We start from the raw sequence: 9,900 nt of genomic DNA, 5'->3' as shown, positions 1-9,900 counted from the left end.
TAGCAAGTACAACTATTTTTTTGGTATTTCATGTCCTATATCCATAACGAAAGATATAAAACAACTTATAATAGAAAATAAAAACTACTTGGTGATAAAGAAAACTAGCACACACGAAAATATCAGCCCCATGCTATTTCTCCCTAGCAACGGTGCGATAAAAAGGTCTAGCAAGTTGTCGGTGTCAAAACTGGCTAATCTCGAGTAGGGGGTCCGAACTATGGATCTTGGATCGATGGGTAACAAGAGATAAGGAAGACGATGTTTACCCAGGTTCGGGCCCTCCTGATGGAGGTAAAACCCTACGTCCTGCTCTTATTATATTGATGGGGTTGCACAGAGTACATAGTTGATCCACCTCGATATCGTATGTTGTGGTCTAAACCCTAACAGCCATGAGCCTCTTTTATGAACTATGACCCTCTTTGTTTATATAGATACCAGGGGTGTTAGGGATACCCAACATCGGCTACATCAGGGAAGGAATATGTCGATCACTACGCGGCCTTGGATTACACGCCAAGTATTCAAAAGAATCCATCTTGAATACACCATATCTTTATTTGTCTGTAGTCCAATAATGATGATAGAACGGCCCACGAGTCCGGCAGATGGAAATAAGTGAATGGCCCGAGGACTCGGGACTCCTTGAGTAGCCCTCGAAATCGCCTCCAATGTCGTAGTCTTGACCTCAAGCTACTTTAAATGTCCAAAGTCTTCGGCTTGCGGGGCGAGTTCTCCCCTTCTTACATTTAGCCGACAATAGTTCGGTTGCCGATGACTTTACCCATTCCAAATATATAAAAAAATATAGATAAATTTTAATTTCCAGGCCGACCTTTCGATCGTGAATAGTGTTTTTTGTCTCACACCATTTCTAACGAAAGGTCGCGGCCGGTCAAGGCCTACGACCCATTGCAGAAGCGCGGCTCAAAACCATCTTTACTCACATGTTCCATTATGGAGGCCGTGTTCCTATTTTATAGGGATATGGTTTATGTTTTGGGTTATCCCACTCGCGCATAACCACACGATTTTGTCGGGAAGTCGCGAAGTTCACGGCGCATTAGTGGGGCTCTTGGAATTTTAGCGGTTAAAAGTTATAGGAAAAATGCTCCCAGGGACTTATCTGTGATAAATAGAAAAGTATCCAGGGTTAAAACTAAGAAAAGAGAAAACGTTTCAATTGAAACTGGGCTGGACCAGAAGGGAAAACATATTTGGGAAAATATGTTTTCAGATAATAGTCCGCAAAGAAAAGAAAGTTGATGCGTGGGCCACTGCTATTAGGTTCAAAAATTTCACCGGCAGCAGGGGGTCGCGGTGGTGGCCGATGTTGATTGACGGCGAGCCAGGGGAAGGGGGTGGCACAAGCAGACTCAGGAGGCGATTCTGCGTTGAGGGGTGGTGGACCTGCTCGATGGCGAGAACCACAACGTCGCCAACATCCTCTCTGGCGATAGCCAGCCTCGGGCTAGGATGGATCTAACCGCCACGACCTGCACACGTCAAATTGATGCGCGGGTCAGATGAGGTGAACCACTACGAGGCTACTGACCAAGTTTGAGCAGAGGGGGCTCACTACCAAGCACGAATTTTTGCCCGGACCCGAAGTGGATCCGGGTGGCTAGAGGCAGGGAAGAAGACCTCCCCTTGGTCCTCTGCGGGGCTGGGCTTGGCTCTGTGGTCTCTAGGGTGTGGCGCGGTAGTGCAGCGAGGCTCTATTTATAGCAAGGGCGAGGTGGTTGCCGCGATGGGGTAACTCTAGGATGGGTCACGGCGGGGCAGAGGGGTTAGGAAGCCATTTCGGTGATGGGGGAGCTTTGACAGGGTCTCGGGCATCCATTCCCTCACTAATTGGTCGACGACATCGGGCTGGGGACTCCATTCTGTGGAACGGCCTCACGGGCACCATGGCTGTGGTCTGTGCGCTCTGGGGCGTCCACGCCATGACGACGGTCATTCAGGGCACGACATCGCGCTGCAGAGTGCAAAGAGCAACGCCGAGCGCACATGGGCATTGCACAGCGCCGGCCAGCTGCTCCTGCTCTCTCGTGACCGCAACGAGCACAAAAGTGTCGCTCGAGAGGCTGGTGCTAGCGAGCGAGCCCACCACCGATGCTGAGGTGCGGCCAATCAAATGTGCGACGCTTAGGATAGGCTCGGGGAACGGGGAGCAAACGCCAAAGATCAACACTCGCGAGATTGTGCTTAAATTTGACCACTCACTGAATCAGTGCACGCCAGGTGTTCGACATGATGAAGATGGCATGAGGAAAATGAGGTTTGATGTGAAACTTGGTGGAGAGGCTTCCCATTGCTTCGAGGGGCTGCCTAATTTATTCAAAAAAATTGAGGCTAAAAGATGGGTATTCATCAAAAAGATCAAATCTGGTCCAAATTTCAGTCAAACAAAATTTGAATTATTTGAACTGCAAAACATAATGTTTTTGGAGAAATAGGTTGAGGGTACCTAGGGCTATCATGAAAGCTTATTTGGGGTCAGAAGCTAAAGGGAACTATGATCTCCTTTGCAAAAAATTTAGGATCAAAAAATGATTACAGAAAAAGCCTCAAGTTATTTTAAAATAGATAAAAATAAGAAACATATCCAAAACTGGGTGAAACTGTTTTAGATGATGTCTTGGAGACAGAGGAGGGTCATTGGGATGAAAACTTTGAAAGTAGGAGAGAGGAGAAATGAGCGAGATTTTTTTTGAAGTAGAATTAAGCATAAACCATTTTTGTGGTTTTCTAGAAAATAAGAAATACAATTCCCACAATAAAACTCTGTGTCATGGAAGAACCAGATAGAAACTTTTGTTAAACGAGAAGTCATCTCAACAAATCACATAAGAAGTTTCCTCAAGAATCAAGTTTCCCGAATGATTTAAAAAGATGTTTTATAAAAATTCCAATAACTCTCTTTAAAATAATAGAAACTTCAAAAATCCAAATAAAAAATTTGTGGGTGTTACACATTGCAGGATCGAAAGTATGTCTAGAGGGGGGAGTGATTAGACTACTTGACAAGATATTTTTTTTGCCTTTTCCAATTTTAGTTGAGAGGCAACTATGGAAGTTACACCAAGTCAAGTACACCCTACACATGCAGTTCTAAGAGTATAGCAGCGGAATGTAAAACATGCAAGTGTAAAGTAGATGAGTAAGGTTGGGAGATCAAACGCATGAGGTAGACACAATGGTTTTTTGGCATGGTTCCGATAGGTGGTGCTATCGTACGTCCATGTTAGTGGAGACTTCAACCCATGGAAGGTAACGGCTACGAGAGTCCACGGAGGGCTCCACCCACGGAGGGTCGACAAAGAAGCGGCCTTGTCTATTCCACCATGGCTTCCGTCCACGGAGGACTAGCCTTACTCATGGTAGATCTTCACGAAGTAGGCGGTCTCCTTTCCCTTACAAACATCTTGGTTCACCTCCACAACACAAAGTAGGAGGCTCCCAAGCGACACCGACACTACTACGGAAAACCTTTTACACAGAATCTTAGCAGCAGCGCGGGACAGAAAGGACCGCTGCTGCTACTTAGCAGCAGAGCGTTCTGAATACATGCGCTACTGCTATAAACTTAGCAGTAGCGCGGCTCGGTAGAATCCCGCTGCTACTAAAATTGACCGACAGTTCCCGCTATGCTAGGTTTAGCAATAGCGCACGTAGAATAACCGTGATGCTGCTAACGTTATAGTAGTAGCGCACTTTTTTTATGACGCTACTTTGAATTCTGAAACTGGCCACATGGCGGGCCCCGCTTAGCAGTAGCGCGTGTGACAAAGAAGCGCTACTGCTATATGATTAGCAGCAGCGCGTGTTTCTACCAGCGCTAATGCTAAGCCACAGCCATACCACCTTTTTCCTCCCCTCTCCCCTCCCCTCCTCTATTCCCCACTTCCCCCTAGCTCCCACCTCCTCTCTCCCTCACTTTGCTTCTTCCTCACTACTTCTCCCCCCATTACTCTCCTTCTTCTACCTATCTTTCTCTCTCTCTTTATTACTCCTAGCTAACTACACCAATCTCCATTAATGCATCTCCTTTCTATTTTTCCTCCCCCCTCCACTAGTTGAACTTGTCTCCTCCCAAACTAGCAAGCTAGGTAGATCTAGCTAGCATTTAGTGAAGTGATTTATGTACCTCCCTAACTAGATCTACAGGCTTGTCAAGAAGAGCTTTGTCCACTTTTGATCATTACATAGGTGTGTGTGGCGACACATATCGACATCATCATCACCGTGCTCGATCTCTAGATAGGTGATTAAAATTTTATGCTTTTGCAAGAATGGAAATATGTGTATCTCTACGATATGACATAACCGGGTGATATGATGGAAACTGTGTGTGTGGCATGAGTTGCCGCCGAATTGTGCTTGTGGGTTGCTTATGTTTTGCCGAAATGTTGATTTATTTTCGTTTCGGCGAATTCCGGGCAAACTTTATATGTCCTATTTTTAGGGAAGGTCATGCAAAAATTTTGTATGACTTTGATGCATGCATGCATTTTTATAATCAATTTGTATATTATTACCGTTGAGGCGTTCATGATGGTCAGTGGAACGGTGGTGGATAGGTGGTTGCGGTCGGTGGTGCAGGACATGAAAGAAAATAACCTGATAGAGGTTTTATGTCCGTGTCGAAGATGCAAAGGACGAGCTTGGCTCGACCCCTATGACGATGGTCGTGTGATGGCGCACCTGCTCATGACTGGTTTCATGGATGGCTATACTCGGTGGATAATTGAAGATGAGGATGATGATGTTGAGGACGCCGATGGGGCAGGTAATGACGACTCGGGGCAAGACGAAGAGATGATCGATAATGGCAGCGGAGAAGGGGCCGGACATGGCGGCGGGGACAAGGTCGGACATGGCGGCGGGGAAGAGGCTGGACATGGCGGCGGAGAAGGGCCCGGACATGGCGACGGGGAAGAGGGTGCCGGACATGGCGGCAGAGAAGGGCCCGGACATGGCGACGGGGAAGAGGGTGCCGGACATGGCGGCGGAGAAGGGGCCGGACATGGCGGCAGAGAAAACATGGACTCCATGCCACAGAATTCATCGGTACTAAGTTCAATCGTGCGGGACCCTCATGTTCAAGCACTGTTTCGTAAGGAGACAAATACCGAGAGAGCTGCTTCTAGAGAGGAGGCCAAGCTCAAGCAATTGGTGGTAGACTCGAACACTGCATTGTATTGTGGTTGCAATCCCGAGGTGACCCAGTTGAGTTCCACGCTCGAACTCCTGAAGACGAAGGCTAAAAACAAATGGACCGACACTAGTCTTGATGAGATTCTCAGGTACCTAAAAGATGTTCTTCCCACGGGGAATCTATGTCCTACTAGTGTGGATGAGGCCAAGAAGATCGTGTGCCCTCTTGATCTACCGCACGTTAGATACCATGCATGCATCAACGATTTCATAATTAATCGGAAGGAGCACGCGGAAAAAATAAGTTGTCTGACGTGCAATGATTCTCGATACAAGAAGGCCGGGAAGAAATCTCAGCAAAAATTTGTATGGTACTTACCGATAACTCCCCGTCTCCAGCGGTATTTCGTAGATCCCAAGGAAGCAAAGCTCATGCGCTGCCACACGGAGAGGAAGAAGCCCGACGATGGAGATGATCCGAAGTTGAGACACGTCGTGGATGGAAGCAAGTGGAGAGTGTTCAACAACAAATATCGGTATTTTGCATGTGATGCAAGGAACATCGTGCTCGGCGCGTGTACCGATGGCATGAATCCTTTTGGCAACCAGAACACCAACCATAGCACATGGCCCGTGTTTGTATGGATGTAGAACCTCCCCCACTGGTTGTGCATGAAGTCGAAGTACATACACATGAGCATGCTGATTCAAGGGCCGAAACAACAGGGAAATAATATTAATCTGTATCTGGGGCTACTTCAAGAGGAGTTAAACACGTTATGGAAAACAACGGCCAAGACATGGGACGCCAACAAAGGCGAGTATTTCTATATGAGAGCCACGTTGATCACGACGGTGCACGACTATCTCGGTTACGGATTTGTCGCAGGACAGGTGTGCCATGGATATTGCGGATGCACGCGGTGCATGGATGATACGATGTCTCAGCAGCTAACGTCAAGGAAAGATGGCGGTTCTGGGAAAATCATGTACATGGGGCATCGAAGATGGCTCGAGAAGGACGACCCGTGGAGAAACCGTGGAGATATATTCAATGGTGAGGCTGAGCATCGAGGACCTCCACGTAAGTGGAGCGGCGCTGAGATCGATGAGATGTTGAAAAACTGGGAATAGTGCCCTGTGTCGGGAAAGATGATGAAGGTATGAAAGACGATGAGCTGTGGAAGTACTCGCACAAACTCGACACGCCTCATTGCCTTGATCAAATGCATATATGTAAGAATGTACTTGAGAGCTTGCTTGCGACACTGATGAACATGCCGGATAAGACCAAGGATGGGCCAAAGGCAAGAAATGACTTGCAAGATTTGGAGATCAGGGCAGATGAGCACATGCCGCCCTGTAAAAGTTCATAGGAGACGGAGACGAAGACGGAGACAGAGGCGCGGGAGAAGAAGGGGAAAAAGTAAAGGAAGAGGATTATTGTCCCCGTGGATAAGACCAAGGATGGATCAAATGCATCTATGTGTCCATATTGTGGATGACATAATAGACCTAGGGCCGTCATTCCTACACAACATGATGTCGTTTGAGAGGATGAATGGGATCATAAAAAGGATTCGTTCGTAACATGTCCCGTCTGGATGGAAGCATCATCCAGGGCTATCTGACACAAGAGGGCAGGATGGACGCGAAGTTACTAGAGAGCACAATTCCACTTTCCTGCATTGGTTCAAAGAGCATATTATTGCTAATCCCCCGGAAGAGGGCTCTAAGGACGGATTGCTCATATACGCCTTAACATATGGCCCCTTGCCCAACATCCTCACCTATCAGGCATACGATATCAATGGATACACATTCTACACGGAGGCCAAAGACATGGACAGTGATGATCAGAACTCAGGGGTGACGATGGAATGCATGACCAGCAGAGACAACGACGCAACTAAGAGATTTTACGAAAGGGTCGAGGAGATCTGGGAGCTTGACTACTCTCGACTACACAACGCGACGATGTTCCGTGTCAGATGGGCTAAGAATGTCGAAAGAGAAAACCGGTATTTCACTACCATGACTATATCCGACGGCAGGAGCGGTATGATACGTCTCCAATGTATCTATAATTTTTGATGGTTTCATGCTATTATCTTGTCAAACTTTGGATGTTTTGTATGCCTTTTATATCTTTTTTGAGACTAACTTATTAACTCAGTGCCAAGTGCTAGTTCCTGTTTTTTCCGTGTTTTCGACCCTTTTCAGAGGAGGATTTTAAACGGGGTCCAAACGGAACGAAACTTCCAAAAAGATTTTTTCCGAAACAGAATGTAACATCCCAAAATTATAAATTTTGGAATGTTATAACAAATAAATAATTAGGAATTTTTCGCACATGCTATGTGATTGATTGTTTGAAATTGAGTTGAATTTGATATTTTTTTCTAAAAAAAATGAGAGGGAATAAAATGACTTCCCAAAATTTTGTATTTTGAATCCCTATTGAATTTTTGAGTTTGAATATTTTCAAAACCCTATGATAAAAAAAATCAAATATGAGGAGGAAAATGACACTCGAAAAATCAGGGACAATGTCTTGATTCAAATTTTAAGTATTTGCAATTTATTTGAAAATCCAATTCCTTTTCATTTTAAAGTTATTGCAAAAAAATAAAATTAAAGTATTTTATTTGGTCTTAAAAATATGTTCATGTTGTAGGAAATTTTATTCTGAAAATTTTGATATATAATATGCCTATATAAAATGTTCTCTCTATTTTCGTTTTTACGTTTTTTTCACTATTTTTTTTCAAAAAAGAAAAAAAACACTGTTCAAAAAAACAAAGGGCACGGCTCGCAGGAATCGCCTCTTGCAGCCGGCCGAACCGTTACTTGGCCCATGAGAGGCTTTGTTTCTTTTCTCTCCACGTTACGTATATGTTTAGTTCCACATTGCCCATATATGGACCATTAGACCTCCCTTCCACCTATAAATATAGACCCATAGGAGCATCCAAAAATCATCTATTTCGGGTTAAATCAATATTTTGGTTTGACTAGGTTTATTAAATAAAAATATTCTTTTCTCTTCGGCGGGATTTCTCGAAGTCATCTCCTCATTGGAATTAATTCTTACTCTGCATTTTAAAGGTGTTTCTCTTCGTATTTTTTTATACTCCCGTAGTTTATTATTTCTAGACTAGTATTCCTACACTAGTATTCGGTAGAGTAATTAGATATATTAATTAGTCTTCGCATTTACACATTAGTACTAGAATTCTTTTAGACATAACACTTTTCTTTTGTAAAACAGCTTGGCCCTGATTTTTCAAATAGCCATAACTTTTTACTCGTGTATCCGAATTAGATAAAACCAACGCCTAGAGTTTCGTCTTGATCCCACCTATCCGGTGAACCTATCATATCAACTTTTTGAAATTTTCAAATTTCGAAATTTGTTCACACTGATATTCAAACTTCTTTTGATCATATTTTTTTATCCGTAGCTACGTTTTAGATGAATCCAATTGCGTCGGATTCGTATCAAAATAATCTTTCCGTTCGTATCATTAGTTTTAACTTTTCAACTTATAATTTTGATCAAATCAGATTTATCTATTAGTGCCCAAAAGTGTTCGCATCGTTCTAAGCCGATTCAATGTTATATTGAAGTATTTGTATCTTTTGATTCGCTATTTCAAATCTAGTAATTCTTTTTTCTACACGCTCATATTAATCTCCTATATCCAATAGCATCATTAGTTTTGACCGTTGAACCTTACAAATTTGAGAGATTCAAATTTGTATTCGAACATTTATTTGATCTTATCTTGCAAATCGTACCACCTTTTCAATTGATTCCTTTTACCCCTAAACACTCATGTCATATATTTTTGTACGTAACCATCGTACTTCAGTTCAACTTCTCTTGACCTTTTGAATGCAAATTCAATTCATACTTCAATTCGCTATAACTTGTGTTGTAGTGCTCCATTTCAAGAAATTCTTTCTACAAATAAATTCTTATGTCTTATACTATTTGTCAAATAACATTCATGTTCTTCTCCCAACAGTTTTGATCATCTCCCATAGTGTATGCAAGTCGAGCTTATATAGCAATAGTTCATCGTCGATTAACTCTTTTGATCTCATTCATGCACCTTCACTTTACAACACACTTAGGACCTTTTTATTAAACCTTAGTACGTTGTTATTTTGCACCAAGACATGCTTTGTTCTAATGTTCTCTTGGTTCTTCCTTTTTGGCATGAATGTTTATTGAATGCTATTCGTTTACGATAGATTGCTCGGAGTGTGGCGAGTAGAATTATCAGTATTTTGAGAGCGACTATCTTCATCAAGTAATACCAGGCAAGTCATTTGATCATGTATCACCTATGTTTTATGCATCGTAGTTCTACCATCCTATGCCCAATTTGCATGCTGACTAGGTACTTGGAAATTATGGTTACATATTGTAGTATCATGTGGTAGGCACCCAACAACCCCGTTACTTGTCCCGGGACGACAAATTTCATATTGCTATGCTTGATTAGACGTGATTCTGGTTGAGAGTTTATCACGAGTGATGCGAGAATAATTTAATAACCAAGACTGGTTAAGTCAAGACTTTCCAAGACCTCGTGATGCAATGCAACTCTGGGTGAAGGACGGTTGATCGGCTCCCTGGAGAAACCAGTGGATGACCCGGGATGCTGGAGACGTGCCATGACATCTTGCGGAAAGCTTCACCCAGGCTCAAAGAGACGGACGGATATT

General features: G+C 43.6%; 1 long non-coding RNA gene across 1 annotated transcript; it reads right to left on the bottom strand.

The window, feature by feature from the left end:
- Positions 1-1,103: 1,103 nt before the first annotated feature.
- Positions 1,104-1,822, bottom strand: LOC123430110. Its single transcript, XR_006622862.1, has 2 exons — positions 1,586-1,822; positions 1,104-1,499 (listed from the first exon to the last, which is right to left on the bottom strand). It is a non-coding gene; the product is annotated as an uncharacterized LOC123430110 (long non-coding RNA).
- Between the last annotated feature and the right edge of the window lie 8,078 nt (positions 1,823-9,900).

The sequence above is a fragment of the Hordeum vulgare genome, chromosome 2H, assembly GCF_904849725.1.
Source record: "Hordeum vulgare subsp. vulgare chromosome 2H, MorexV3_pseudomolecules_assembly, whole genome shotgun sequence".
NCBI lineage: Eukaryota > Viridiplantae > Streptophyta > Magnoliopsida > Poales > Poaceae > Hordeum > Hordeum vulgare.
The sequence above is the reverse complement of the archived record's forward strand: the minus strand, read 5'-3'. Positions and strand labels throughout refer to the sequence as shown.